Below are 16,156 nucleotides of genomic sequence, written 5' to 3' on the forward strand. Positions count from 1 at the left end.
GCCATGGAGAAGACCTATTCTTGTTAAATCTGGAGGGAGTTCTCTATGCCTCCTGGATTTGGATATCTACTTCCTCCCCCAGATTAGGGAGGTTCTCAGCTATAATTTATTGAAGTAAACCTTCTGCCCCTTTCTCTCTTCTTCTTCTTCTTCTTCTGGAACTCCTATGATAGGGATATTATTACATTTCATTGAATCACTCTGTTCTCTGATTCTCCCCCATCGTCTAGTATTTTCTCATCTCTCTTTTTCTCAGCTGCATCATTTTCCATAATGTTTTCTTCCCTCACTTATTCTTGCCTCTGGTTCCTCCATCCTTGCTGTCACTGTATCTAGTTTATTTTGCACCTCATTACAACATTTCTTAATTCGTCATGGCTATTTCTTAGCTCCTTGATCTCTGCAGCCATAGATTCTCTGCTGTCTGTTATGCTTTTCTCAAGTCCAGCTATTAATCTTGTGACTCATTCTAAATTCTTGATCAGATAAATTGTTTATATTTGTTTTGAGCAATTCTGTACCTGTCATTTCTTCCTGGAATTTGTTTTGAGATAATTCTTCCGTTTTGTCATTTGGGCTACTTTACTGTCACTTATGTGTTTTAATAGCTTGTTATGTGTCCTGCACCTGCAAGCATACTATATTAAAAAGGGGTCATAAACTTCCAGGGCCTGGACCTTCAGGAGGTGTTTTTGGAGTGTGTTGCATGCTCTCTTGTTGTGACTCTGGTGGCTTTCTCTCCCTACTCGTAATGGTGGTTTACAGCTTCCACCAGGTGTGCTTTGTTTGTTGAAGTAACCCTGGAAGATATGTATAAAAGGGTGTGTGTGTGTGTGTGTGTGTGTGTGTAAGAAACCATATCCCGTACAAAGAGAGAAGTGACAGGGGTAGGGAAAAAGAAAAAAAATGATCAAGTAGAGAATCAGAGAACTTATACAGCTTTATCAAGAGAGAGAGGAAAATAAAGGAGATATAGAAGAGGTGCAAAAATAATAGATTAAAAATGTTGGCTTAAACAAACCAACAGCCAGAGTAACCAGAATAGAGAAGGGAAGAAAAGGAAGGAAAAACGTAATAATAATAATACACACACACACACACACACACACACACACACACATAGATAATAAGAATTGACCAAGTATCACATCAGAAAATCAAAACTGCTGGACCAGTATCTGATGTTGCCTTGGAAAGGGTGACTGTGCTGGTCTGGAGGGGCCATCTGGTTTGGTCAGTGTCAGTCTTGCTGCAGTAGATATGCTGCTACCAGGCATGGAGGGGCATGGTTTGGTGTAAGTGGGTCCTGCCTTCACTGTGGGCCCATTGTCTGTTCCCTGAAGCCCCACCTTGTTGGTTATGGGGGAAAAATAGTGACACTCCAGTCTCTCCTTCCCAAACCAGGTGTCACAGACCACTCTGTTCAGGCTGTCCTCATGGTGCCACACGGGCATAAGCGGACTGGTTTGCTTTACTCCACAGCCTTCTTTGCCTCCCGGCACTCAGCTGGGATGCAAACCTCGATGTTTTAAAGAATCTCACTCTCCGTGCACTGTTCTGGGGTAGTGCCTTTCCACTCAGACAGGTGACAAAGGGCTTCACAGTGCCATGCTGGCACAAGTGGGCCAGTTTGTCTCGCTCCACAGCCCCCAAGCCTTCCAGGTGCATGGCTGGGATTCAAATCCCAATGTCTTAAAGGTTCCCACTCCGTGCTCCCCGGTTCTGGGCAGAACCACTCCACCAGCCAGTCCACTAAGGGCCTCTGTCTGGCAGGCACTTTGGAGCAGCTTTGTATCTTCTTTCCACAGCACATAAGGGAGGGGACTGCTCTCTCCAGCTGCACTTCTGAGCTCACTACTGTGTCCAGGACTGGCTCTCCTCCTCCCGTAGGCACATGCGCAGGGTGGCAGTCCCCAGTCTAGAGAAAGCCCCACAACCCTACAATCAGTTAGAAATTGGTTCATTCTCCGTTTTTTCCCATTTCCCGGTCCATGCCTTTTCTCTGTCCACATACAATCCTACACTTGCACAGTCTCTCTTTCTCTTCCTTTTGTCCCTCCACAGAAGGGAATCCCTCCCCTCCCTGCTTATGCAGTCCATTTTATCTCTTCCAATTCGCAGTCACACACCTATGGGCTGCCAAGTTGTCCCAGTGGGCCCTTGAAGAAGTTTCTGTCGCTCTGCAGCCCAGATTCCTGGAATTCCAAGTCTCGCCTCAATACTGCTGTGTGTGAGGGAGGAGGGAGCTCCAGTTTCCCCTACTTCTCCGCCATGTAAAGACAATTCTCCATAAAAGAATTGTTTTAAACATGCAAACACTTTAAAAAGCTGATAAAGGTCTACTCATATATGGCAAGAGTCATTACCATCAGAAAAGCAGTATTTCATAATTAAAGGTTCAATTCACTAGGAAGATATAGCAATCCTAGATTTGTAGATACCTGATAACATTGCCTCAAGATATATAAAACAAAAATATATAAAACTAAGAAATCCACGTTTGTAGTTGGAGATTTTAACACCAATCCCTTTAAAACTAATAGAATAGATAAAACTCATTAAGGATATAGAAGATTTGAACAACAGGACTATGAAAGTTCACCTAATTAAAATAGTAATAGGTACTACATCTATGCTAAATACAATTCACATTTAAGTTCACACTTGATTATATGCTCATCTAAGCAAATCTCCACATTCTTCAAAGTACTGAAATAATACAAAGTATTTTCTCCAGTCACAGACCAACGGAACTAGAAATCAAAAACAACACCTCCCACCAAAATCCTTAAAGGTTTAAAAATTAAACCATAATCTTCTGGATGATTTAATCACAATATTTAGAAAATATAGAAAATTTTAAATGACAGTAAAATACTTCATATTAAAACATATGGGATGAAGCTAAAGCTATACTTAGAAATGTATAGAGAAGAAAAAAGCTGAAAAATCAATAACCTAGTATCCATTTCATGGAGCTTTGAGGGCACATAGCCCTCGGGTCTTGGTTTCTATATTTTATTCCTCTTTAAAAGCAACTGGAGATTCCTCTTCATGCAGAAGTGCTTGATTACAGTTTAGTAACAGAAAACGTACGAGGTAACCTGGGGTATCCTATTATCCCTGCAAGGAAGGAAATTCTCTGAGATGAGTGGGATTCTAAAGAACACAGTATTTGATTTGAAGAGGCTTATGGATTCTAATGCACTGAATTAAGAGTTCCTTAAGTAACCTTATTGTTGAGAGAGAGAGAGTCAGGGAGAGCGAGAGTGGGGGGAGGGGGGGAAATAGAAAAGCTTATATTTACCAAAAAATGTCTCTATTTTAATGAATGTAGAAGGAATCATAACATGAGAAAATAACCATCTTCAGTCAATTGATCCCATCAGTGGTGAAGCCACTGGGTGAAAAGTTGTTGGGGAAGAAGACGTTTGCAAGTCTCAAAACGCTGGTCTATCGACAACCTGTCAATTACAAGCACATACATAGCTTATTACAATGAAGAAATCAGTGTCCATCTCAAACAAGTGATCAAACTTAGTGTCGCCAAGTTTCTTAATCTGACATTATGCTCTTCAAGTTTTGAAGGAATAAAAAAGTATACATCATTGCCTATGAAGTGTCTTTGCCAAGAATTTATCTGACTTGAATCTAATTATCTGGAAGTCACTGAGACAAATTTAGAGTAAGGGACATTCTACAAGACAACTGACCTGGACTCTTCAGTAAATCAGTCAGTGTCATGAAAAACAAAGGCAAGTATAGTGCTCTAAATTAAAAGAGACTAAAGAGAGAAAACAACCAACGTAATATGTAAATCTTCACTGGATTTTGGATCTGGAAAAAAAAATAACTATAAAAGATATTTTGGAGACAATTAGAGAAAAATGTAACGTGGACTACATATTGATTACATGAAATGATTGTCATTTCTTACAGATGAAAATAGTTACCTTTTTTTTTATTGCTGCGGCAATGCATTGCCCCAAACTTGGTTTAAAACAACAGATTTATTAAAGATCTGTCGGCTAGAAGTCCCACACTGGTCTAATGGAGCTAAAATCAAAGTATTGACACAGTTGCATTCCTTTCTGGAGGCCCTAAGGGAGATTTCATTTCCTGGCCTCTTCCGGCCTTTAGTGGCCCCCAGCATTCATGGCTCTCTGGCTCCCTTTCTCCATCATGTCAGTCAGCAACATTCCATCTCTCTCACCTCTCTTCCCTCTCACATCTCCCTCTGACCCCAGCAGGGTAAGGTTTTCTACCTTCAGGGATCCAGGTAACTACATTGGCCCCACTCACATCCTCCAGGATATTTTCTCCATCGCAGAGTTCTTAATTTAATCACATCAGCAATGATAACTCTTTATAGGTTCTCTGGATCGTATTTTTTTGTGAGGTGGGAGAGGTTGGGAGATGGATTGTCATTCTGGCTAAGTCATTGGTATTGTGGTTATTTAGGAAATTACTTTTAGGAGAAGCACGTTTAGTTATTTAAGATTAAGTCTGCAACTTATTTATGTATGTGGGTGTATATAAACGTGTGTGTGTGTGTGTGTGTGTGTAATGAAATGTAGCAAAATTGTGGGGCACCTGGGTGCCTCAGTCGGTTAAGTGTCTGACTTCGGCTCAGGTCATGATCTCACAGCTCACAAGTTCAAGCCCCACATTGGGCTCTCCCACGGAGCCTGCTTTGGATCCTCTGTCTCCCTCTCTCTGCCCTTTTCCCTATTCTCTCTCTCTCTCCCTCTCTCAAAAATAAACATAAAAAAAAACCTTACCCTTTGGTCATTACGTGATAGATATTTTCAGCTTAGACCATTTATTGTAAATATGGAAAAACTGTCAGCATATTTACTGACCAAATCTTTGTTTAAAGCAGAATTCTGACTACTCATATATAATAACTTAATGTTGAGAATATTATCAGGGAAGCTTTGTAGAATTATTTAACTTGGTATAGATATAGACACGGATATTGTAAAATTCAAATATCTCACACAGACCCTTAGCAAGGCTGCTCTACATGGAGTTGTCAGTAGAAATAAATTAATGGCTAACCTTAACCAAAGAAGTCAGTGTTGAATAATGTATTACTAATAGCTGCTCCCCCAAATTCCCAAGGCAATCCCCAAGGATTACCTGGCCATGTAGTCTTTAGCAATGCTGTGTATTCACACCGATAGGTGAATGGTATAAAACCAGAAGTATGCCTTGCAGTCTTGGACCTTCATGTGTAAAATAAATATTTCTTAGTAATTTTTTTCTCTTAAGTCATAGCAAAATGCTATGGTGGGGATCACTGTTGTTATTGCTAGCATCATCAGCCTTTTATATTCAGTAACAGCAATCGTCTGAAAGGAAACAGTTCTCAGGGTAAAACACACCCTTTAAAGGTGGTATTAACAAAATAACTGATATGCAGAAAGACAGCCCTGTAAGTCACACGTGCACTTTTCATCATTAGTTGCTCTCTGCAGGTGCATTTGACTGAGTACACTTTTATTAGAGTTAAAAAAATAATCCACATTACGCTGAATAAAAGAAAAAGTTCCTCTTTTTGGTTAATGTTCACTCTGACTCCCAACAGGATCAGGGCGTTAAACTTCCTGAAATTCACCTTAATGTAGCTTTCATGCCTTTTGTTCATTTTCTGATTGTTTAGTTTCTTAATGTTGAGTTTTGAGAGTTCCTCGTTGTTCTAGAGTCTACTTTTGAGTCATTATGCCTTAGTACTTTTTCAGTCCTGCCCTCTCTCCATTTTCCTTTCAGGACTTCTAGAATGACAGGAGTGGAGATCCTGTGTCACTGTCCCGCCAGTCCCCAAGGCTCTGTTAATTTTTTTAAGACTATTTTCCATCTTTTGTTCCAATGGGTGATTTCTGTTGTTCTATTTTAGAACTCCCTGATTCTTTCCTCAATCCTCTTTATCGTACTGTTGAATCTGTCCACTGGCTTTTTAATTACAGAAATCACATACTTCCTTTCTACAGTTTCCAGTTCTTCTTTTTCCTTCTGTTTCTTTGCTGAGACCGTTTCTTTTCTGCAACTTGCCTTTTGCTTTTGTTTCAAGCATGTTTGTAATGTTTGTTGAATCCTTTTTAAAAACCCCTGCTTTAAACTTTTTGTCCGACAATTCTCTGTCTCAATGTTTATATTGCTGTCTTTTTAAAATCAAACTATGGTCTTCATATTTCTCTTTATGATGTAATATTTCAGGCATTAAATTATGAGACTCTGGGTTTCATAGAAGACTTTTTTAGTTGGCTTTGCCTGATACTGCTGCATCAGGGAAAGGAAGTGACGAACACTTAATTACTTCCAGGAAGGGTTAGAAATCCAACATCCCATTCAGCCTCCATTGAGACATGGGAGGGTCTTTCTTTTGCAGGGTAGGATAGAATTCTAGTTCCACTCTCAGCCTCTGCTGATAGATACCACCCTGGCTTGGAGGTTTAAGTGTGTGCTTCCTTTCTACTGGGGAGAGGGGGATAGGAGTCCTGGCCCCGAGGGACCTCCGGGCAGAAAGAGTGACCTCATTATCACAAGGATGTTGAGAAAGTCCTGATTCCTCACTAGTCCTTGTCTCAGATCATCCTATTGGGGAAGGGAAGTGGTGTTCCTTCCCTGCAGCTGGTAGTGGAAGATCGGGCTTCCCATGTGGTCTCCACGAACAATGTGGAAAGGGTGCGCTCTCTTGCTGCCCAGTGGAGATCAAAGTCCTCGCTCCCAGCCTGGCCTTCTCTGGCACCGCTAGGAAGGTGGGTTGGGGAACCTTGTTCCAACCTAGAGACAAACTTTCTGCCTCCTTGGCTGATGCGGGAGAGAGCTGGAGCCACAGTTTTTTTCCTCTGGTGTTTGGCTGGCAAAGAGCAGTTATTTATTGCTTAAAATGTTTCTCTCTGGCTAAGCTGCCCATTTCCTAGTCATTTAGCTAGAGAGAACAGGCTTTTGTTGGAGTTATTTTTGTCTGCCCCATTTGTATTTCCAGGTTGCCACTTTTCCAGCATCCAGTCTGGGATGTATGAGGCAAAAAAGAAAACCCACTCTTTAACATCATACTTTATTTTCTGGTCTTAAGATCTCAAGCTGGCCTGCATTCTCCCTGTGTTTGAGTTTTTTATTTTTGTTTTATGTATAATGTCTAGGAATTTTCGTTGTCATTAGTGGGAGGAATATGAAAAAAAAATTAAAAACACACATCTCCATCTTCCTGGAGGTGGAAGTCTGAAAATAAATTTATATTTTTCAAACTGATAGATTTTATTTACGGTAAATTTTAACACGAGGACGGTCAGGCTATTTGATTGAAGTGCCCTATGACCTTCAGCATCCAGTTGATTTGGGTAGTTTGGGGGTGTTTTTTTGTTTGTTTTGTCTTGTTTTTAGCTCTGCATTAAGAAAATTATGCTTAGCACAAATAATCAGTTACCATAATACCCTTTCTAGTTCACCTGTGACTCACAGGCCGTCTCACCCACTGCGTGTTTTGATAAACAAGGTTGTTTGGATCACAGTCCCATCTATTTATTAACATGTTATGTATGACTCCTTTGCAGTACAATGGGAGAGTTGAGTAGTTGTGACAGAAACTTGACCGTGTACAACACTGAAAATAACCATCTATGCCTTTGAAGAAATAGTTTGTCAATTCCTGTTTCACTTTAACGTCTCATATGCTAGTATATTAATCTAGTGCTCTTATTTCAAAGACAAGTGACCAACCATAATACTTTATTATTTTAGTCAGTAAATGAGCGCTTAGTCATTTAAACATTCACTAATTGGTGTAAAATATTTTTAGATTGCTTTTTGTTAATTTGACACATATAATATCGTCCATTAAAAAATAATCGATGTCTCACTTTTAAAATCAGAATTTCCTCTTAAAATATGGTGAATCTAAAGGTTTATTTATTTTTTTAGATTTCTTGACAGGTTTTTTTTTTTCACATTTTATTTCTTTTTGAGGGAGAGAGAGAGACAGAGCACAAGTGGGGAGGGGGAAAAGCCGGGGGGAGATGCAGAATCCGAAGCAGGCTCCAGGCTCTGAGGTGTCAGCACAAAGCCCGACGTGGGGCTTGAACTCACAACCCATGAGATCATGACCCGAGCCGAAGTCAGATGCTTAACTGACTGAGCCACCCAGGTGCCCCAGTGAGTCTAAAGTTTTAAATGTGTTCAATTGCTTATACTTAATAATCTCGGCTGATGATTGCTGTATTCAGACTGTTGATTACTCAGTGGAATTTTTCGAACGATATGCAAATAAGTGGAGTTGTGCCACAGGTGAGAAATACGCCAAAGGTGAAGTAAGGGAGAAGCTTGTGAGAATAACTGCGGAGTTCTTTTTTATGTTCACTAAATGTGAGAAGCTAAAAAACTGTCATGGCTACAAAAGAATGAAGGAGGAGGAGATTGATGGGAGATGAGTTCAGGGAGGTGGCTGTGGGCCAGGTCATGTAGGACCTTATTTGCCTTGGTAAAACCTTAGATTGTACTCTAAGTGAATTGAGCAGCCACTGCAAGGTGTTGAGCCGAGGAATGACACGATTTAACCAAAGTTTTAAAAGGAACACTTTACCTGATGTGTGGAGAATGGGTTGTAGGAAAATAGAAGGGTAAGAGGTATACCAGTTAGGGAGCTCTTGCATTAGTCCAGGCGAAAGACAATAGTGATTTGGGCTAGGGTGGTGTATAGTGAGAATTTTCTTGGCTCTGGCCCCTCGTTTCTGATAGGTAGCCTCAAATCCTTGGAATTTCCTGAGTGACAGAAATGTTTTGCTTTCATGGTGGACTCCGATAATTTATGCCAACCAGGTGACTCGTGGTAGAACCCTGCATAGTTTAAGGTGAGAAGGTGACTCAGAATGATGTTTCTACAGGCCTGAAAAACCAACCATGTGATTAGAGGGTTGAGGCTCTGAGCCCCGTATTAGCCTGACCCCTAAGGAAGAGAGAGCTCTGAAGACTGAGTTCATTCATGTGGGCAATGATTCAGTCAGTCGTGTTTATAATGAAACCCCCATAAAAAAGCTGGACACACCAGGGGCACCTGGGTGGCTCAGTTGAGCGTCTGACTTCAGCTTGGGTCATGATCTCACAGTCTGTGAGTTCGAGCCCCGCATCGGGCCCTGTACTTACAGCTCAGAGCCCGGAGCCTGTTTCAGATTCTGTGTCTCCCTCTCTCTCTGACCCTCCCCCGTTCATGCTCTGTCCCTCTCTGTCTCAAAAATAAATAAACGTTAAAAAAAAAAAAAAAAAAAGCTGGACACCAAAGCTTGGACATAGAGATGTGTGTAGAGAGATTGTATGAAAGGGGAGGAAATGCCCTTGGGCACCCTTTGGGTGGGTTACTAAAGATGCCATCATGTTGGAAGAATCATATTTATTTTTGACATTATGCATTTTCTTTTAGTAGCAGGACATGATATTTGACAAGTTGTTGATCAAAAAGATAAACATAGAGTTTATAACAGGTGAATGTAGCAACTTTCTACAATATGGCATATTGATATTTATACTTAATAAATACTGGGGTAATTACAGCGTGATCTTGGCCACAGTTCTGCACATTATAGTGCCTCAGACTTTTAAAGCATATATGTTTGCTTTGATAGATGATTAAATGAACACTATGCTTTCCAATAACTGTACTGTGTCACTTAAATTTAGAGAATTGGATGTACTTCTGACCTGACAATGCCACAGCTTTAATCCATTTGCTGTGTATGTGTCAAGTCACAAAGAACTATCCTTATATGAAGTGATTGGTTAGACGGGATGTTCGGATAAGCATATACACCTTCAAAGAATCTGTAGATCTTAATTTATAGAGAAAAACTATAGACGTCAAAACTTGAACTGGACAATTCTTGCAAGGAGAGGAACATCACTGGATGAACAAACATTAATAGCTAGTGATAAAAACAAATTAATAGATTTTCAGTGTCATTTTAAAGTTATTTCTGTAGAAGTTTAGAATCAGCAATTAAGAGCAGAGGACAATTTGTGACATCTATCTATCATTTGTCTACCTATCTTAAAAATGAGGTTAATTAAATCATTGAACTATGTGTGTATATGTAGAATAAAATAGTTTTTTTGTGCACCAGACAACTCCAGGACAGGTGATAGAAAGGAATCTGCAATTACCATCTATAGTACATATTTTTAGTAAAAAATCCTAGCATTTGAAGATACCAAGACCGTAGTTATGTGAGTAAACTTTAGGCAGCAATAGATGTTTTTAATAAGAGAATTGTATGTTGCTTTTGGATTTTTTCCAAGCTCTTTCAAAGATTTATATAAAACCAGCCAAATGTTTGATGATTTGTCAGCAACTCTATGTTGCAGGAAATTTAGGAGCAGTATACAGAGCTTATCTGATATAAAGAAACTAAAGGAAAGTGCTCTTTTGCATTATGTTTGATGCAAACATTGAAATTGATTGAATGATTCAAAGGCATGGAATTACAGGACGAGTCATTTTTAAAATGATCATCACTCCAGTTTTCAGGTCATAAAAGGACACTGAATTACATCAACTAGAGTCAAGTGAGAGTAGTGCCCTCATTCTGAATCTCTAAACAGATATGAGCTCATTGGCCTAACTGGCTAGGATCCCAATGTTATTTAAAAGATATGGAGACTTTCTCAAATAAACTTAGTAGGCATGGTAGGAAAGTAATTGTGATATATATAGTTAAAAAGCAGAGACCATAGCAATTATGTTGGTTTATCTGTAGATGTTGATTATTGCTACCTGAATCCAGGACTGGTATTTAATCAACAAATGTCACGGAACACTGCCATGGATATACAAAATGAGAAGTAATCTCTGGCCCTTAAGAACTGTATGCTATTGTGCAAATGTAATTCACATGAAATGTAATTTACACAAGACATTGCAGTTGCCCGGCAGTTATGAGATAGCCATCTCTGACCTGAGATAGTAAGTTAAAATTGTTCACATAAGTAGAAGTTGAGCTGGTCCTTGAAGGATACATCACAGCTGAATATGATAAGGAGATCCACAAAGGCAAAGAATCAAGCAAATGCCTTACATGTTTAGAAGTGGTAAAGAGAGGGATGCCTGGGTGGCTCAGTCATTTAGGCATCCACTTCGGCTCAGGTCACGATCTTGCGGTTTGTGAGTTTGAGCCCCATATCAGGCTCTGTGCTGACAGCTCAGAGTCTGGAGCCTGCTTCGGATTTTGTGTCCACTCCAGCCCCACCCCACCCCTCCCGTGCTCATGCTCTGTCTTGCAATAAGAAATGTTGAAAAACAATTTTTTTTAAAAGTGGTAAAGAGATTTATTTCCCAGGATGTTGAATGTGTATGATGGAGAGGTGAAAATAGGATTGGGTTTGGTTGTGGAAGATATTGAACACCAAATTAAGAAGTATGGATCCCAAACATTATATTAATATTTTCATTTGGTCCCTGAGTCACTGCATCTGTAAATAAAGATGTAAATTTAAGATCTGGATCAATTAAAAAGTAATGAATGTGCTTACCTGAAAATAGCAGCTGTTCATTACAGGCCTCTTTGCTTTGACCTGACAGAATTTGCAAAAGCGAACTGATGGAGAAATTTAAAACAAGGCATCTGGGTGGCTCAGTCGGTTAAGCGTCTGACTTGGGATCAGGTCATGATTTCACGGTTTGTGAGTTTGAGCTCCGCTTCAGGCTCCACACTGACAGTGCAGAGCCTGCTTGGGATTCTCTCTCTGCCTTTCTCTCTGCCCCTACCCCATGCGCATGGGCTCGCGTGTGCTGTCTCTCTCTCTCTCTCTCAAAATAAACTTTTAAAAAAGCAACTTAAAACAGTTGCTAAAAAATAAAAAAGAATGATATAAATACCTTTATGAGTCTTAAGTATGAATTCAAATTCTAAAAGAGGATTTCTCACTGTTGAACCATCCTCCGAGCTGATGTCTTCCTAAGACCTGACAGCATTGCATGGTGGACATTTGTGGTTTGCCTGCCGGGTCCCTCCAGTTCTGCTTTCCCAGTTGTAGCTGATTTGGCGGAACGGCCAGTGAAAGTGCCCTGAGCTTCCCCAGCTTGGGAGGGACCTAGGACCAAAGATGGATCACAGTCCCTGATCTTGGACCTGAAATCTCAGCAGAATTGCTACAAACCATGAAACTGAGGTACATAATGCCACTTTGTGGCACCCTAAGTTAATTTCTGTGACTCAGCCTTCAGGAGTTGGGCTACTCCCTGTGTACTGGTTCACAGGCTCTTCAGTTGTCTCTTCATATCCTCCAAGAAATTGCTTTTTTCCCCCGTATGTTTTCCTCAGAGAGTTTTTATAGTTTGCTGTGGATACCGCTGACTGGTACTGGCTACTTCTAATAATGGGTAGGAGGTTTTAGTGGTGACATGCTGTTATTGATGGGTTATACTTGGGAGCTGCTAGTGTCTTATAGCTAAGGGGACAATATAAATCATTATCTTCAATGGGGGCACATCTGAGAGTTAAAATGGGCAGTGTTAAAAATGAATCTGTGGCAACAGATGTAAGGCAAATCCGGGCATACGTCTTGCCCTTTCTTTTAATGTGTCTTGTGTAAAAAACTCCGGATAACAAGCTCTGGTTTGCATTTCGGCTCGTCTGAAAAATAGTCATCAGTGATTCTGCTAGGTGATAAATATTTGAATTCTGAACTCCCTCATAAAATTATTGAAAAAAAAGTCATTTGCAAAATAAAAAATCTCTGCAGCCTGGTTTTCTCCTTAATGGGTCTTAATGGCAAGTTATTTGGATGGTTGTTTGCAAGTAATCACTTTGTATGTGTACTCTCTGCCGTTGTGGGGAATCTATGTAATTCTAGTAATAAGACTATTTCACATTTGCTTGACTCACATTATGGCAAAAACAAAACCCAAGCCAGTATAATATTAACATAAATGACTGAACTTAAAAAAGTTGGATGTTTTGTCATTCGTTAGCCACTGTGTGGAAAACTGAAATCTATCTCAGACTTCCATATAAAATTAGTAAAATGTGTAAATTTATCCTTCTTTTGCCAAGTTTATAATCTTTTACCACTTTCTTATTTTAAAATTGACTTAATGTGGGGGTGCCTAGGTGGCTCAGTGGGTTAAGCGTCTGACTTCAGCTCAGGTCATGATCTCACAGCTTCTGGGTTTGAGCCCCAGTCTCTGTGCTGACAGCTCAGAGCCTAAAGCCTGCTTTGGATTCTGTGTCTCCCTTTCTGTCTGCCCCTCTCCCACTCATGCTTGCTCGCTCTCTCTCTCTCTCTCTCCCCCTCCCCCTCCCTCCCAAAAATAAACATTAAAAAAAATTTTTAATAAAATTGATTCAAAGGCAAAAAATGTAAAAATAAAACAGATTTAAAGATGAACATTCAGAAAACTATAGATTACTTTTTCTCTCCACAAGGATCTTGAGACTGCATTTTGAAGGTATGACATCCTCAACAAAAATGCTTAATTAGAAAAGAATAAATGGGTAGCACAACTCATGACTTGAGTCCTTAATCTGTTAACATCATTAAGGCAAGGAAGTAAATCCATTTTCTTTCCCTGGCCAAAAAACTGTTCTACATGAATTTGGAGGTATGACTAAATCTTTTAACCTTGTTCTGTGAAACAGCTGTTAACCAGAGAGAGGACAGGGTCTGGTGACCTGAAAGAGATAATGCAGTATTGGCTTAAGGCCACTAGAGGGTGAATTGAAAACACAATCACAGTTCCAAATATCGAAAGGATTTCTGCGAAACAACACTTCATTTAATCAATATGTGGCAATTTATATTTAAAGGTATTATTTGTCTTTATAGAGTGCATTATAAGAAGTCGTACTTACACTTTGAGATGATTTATAAACACGATGATTTCAGCCACCTGACTAGAAATGGAGCCCTCCTGTGTCTATCCTGTGACATTTTGCCATTTATTTTTAAAGTGATTTATATCAAAACAAACTAAAAGCTAAGACTGATTACTTTCATGTTTCATTTTATGTTTCAGTTATGATTTTTTATCACTTAGATAAATCCAATAGATTCAATGTACAAAAATAAACCAACACTTTAAAAATATGAAGTGCGTTATTCAGGCATAACCACACACTATGATAGAACAGAAATCTGGTAATGCATTTAAGAAGAATGTTTAGATTGATTATAATTCTTGATAAATTCCAAATTCACTTTTTAATAATCACAACAGCTCACTTCTTCAGAGTGTCTCCATTTCAGCCATGTGTTAGATTTATTGAAATCAACTTGGTTATGCATTTCCAGGTAGACATTTAGTTCGTTTATTTTTTAACCTGAAACTGCTGTTGGAAAGTGTATAATCTTTGGGTATATGTTTCCTCTTCAAATTTACAAGTAGTAATTTTACATGCTCCTTATTACTATTTTCAATTATGAACATAATGGTGTTGAAGGCTGACATTACTGAACCAGGCACTGTTCAGAGTCCACAATGATCTTGTTTAATCACAAAATACTATGTTGATTGTATAAGATGAATTACCTCATCCAATCCTCAAAACAAGCTTTATGAGGTAGGTGCTCTCATTATCTCATTCTGTCGATAAAGAAACTGAGAAACAGGGGGCGCCTGGGTGGCTCAGTCAGTTAAGCATCTGACTTGGGCTCAGGTTCATGAGTTTGAGCCCCACATTGGGCTCCACACCAATGGTGCGAAGCCTGCTTGGGATTCTCTTTCTGTCCTTCTGTCTGCCCTCTGTCACTATTGTGTGTTCTCTCCCTCTCTCTGTCTCTCTCAATAAGTAAACAAACAAAACAAAAAAACAAAAAACGGAGAGACATAGGTTTATTAACTTGCTCCATATGTCATGCCAGTAAGGAGTGGGGGCTTTTTACTTCAATTATTTGGAAGTAATTACGTTCCACTTCTTGGGAACAGCATATTGTTAAAAGTTATCAAGTGCTCATCCATTACCATGCAGTCTTGAAGTTTACACCCATATTTGGTTGTTTATTATTTGTTTCTATATTTTAAGCTCCTGTGATCTTCAATTTGAACGCTATGACCTAAAAATCCTGTTTTCAGTTTCATGTCACGTTTGAATAGTGTATGTAATGCAGCAGGTGTCACAAGAACTGAATGACATTTTTAATCTCACTTTTCATATTTGCTTAGGTAAGAGCTATATTAGTATGTATTTAATTATATAATTAATGGTATTGATTTAATCATATTTAGTATTTACTTAAGAACAATTATCCTACTTTGATTCCTGGCCTGTCTTCCTTTTTTATGTAATAATAATGTTGATGATACTGACGTTCATCTGATAACATGATCCTGAGGCAGTTTGCTACTATGAAAAAAAAAAAAAAAACAACACCCATTGGATTAATACCAAAGATGTAGATTTTATTTCTGCCACTGCCGCTTAGGTTATATCAAGCAAATGACAACTTTCTTTACTTGAAAACTGAAGATAATTCCAAGTGTGGTAGCCTCATCACGGTTTTCAGAAAAGAATGAGTGACTGCTAGATGACGTTCTGCAGATTGGAAAACATGTCGTGGTATATCCACTAGCATTGCTATGGTTAGTGTTACCTCAGCCAGAAATAAATAAATAGTAGTAGTAGTACTAGTATATATCAGATGAAAAAAGAGCATGTGACAGCTTATCATAAGTGTATAGCATAATCAAAGAGTTTAAAAGTTACTATCTCAGTAAGGTAAACTCTAATTAAAATACCTGAATGTGTTTTTGACCAAAAAATAACTCAACAGCTTACAGTTTAGTTCTGTAGACTGTTGGATTCTGTGAAAGAATGCAAAATGGAATAAGGTTTGAAAAAGAGGTTAGATTCAAATTATGGACGGTTTTCATGTCTAAATCATTTGTCCTTGGTCGAAGAGAAAATTGGACCACTGAATGTTTCCCAACAAAATAATGATGCGGGATGCATAATTTAAGAAAATTAATTTTACAGCAGCAGCATTTGGGGCCGACTGTTAGGTAAGAATTGAGAAGAAAGCCTAGTATAGCAGAGTAGGTAATAGATTAAGAACACCTGCAAGTATTTGCAAAGTATACAACACAGTTTTTAATAATTTGCTTTGAATTATTGAAAAAAAAATGCTCGTGGGTAAATGTAAACAAAACAGGTGAATTTGAATTGTGTCT

The sequence above is a fragment of the Acinonyx jubatus genome, chromosome A2 (assembly GCF_027475565.1).
Source record: "Acinonyx jubatus isolate Ajub_Pintada_27869175 chromosome A2, VMU_Ajub_asm_v1.0, whole genome shotgun sequence".
Lineage (NCBI taxonomy): Eukaryota > Metazoa > Chordata > Mammalia > Carnivora > Felidae > Acinonyx > Acinonyx jubatus.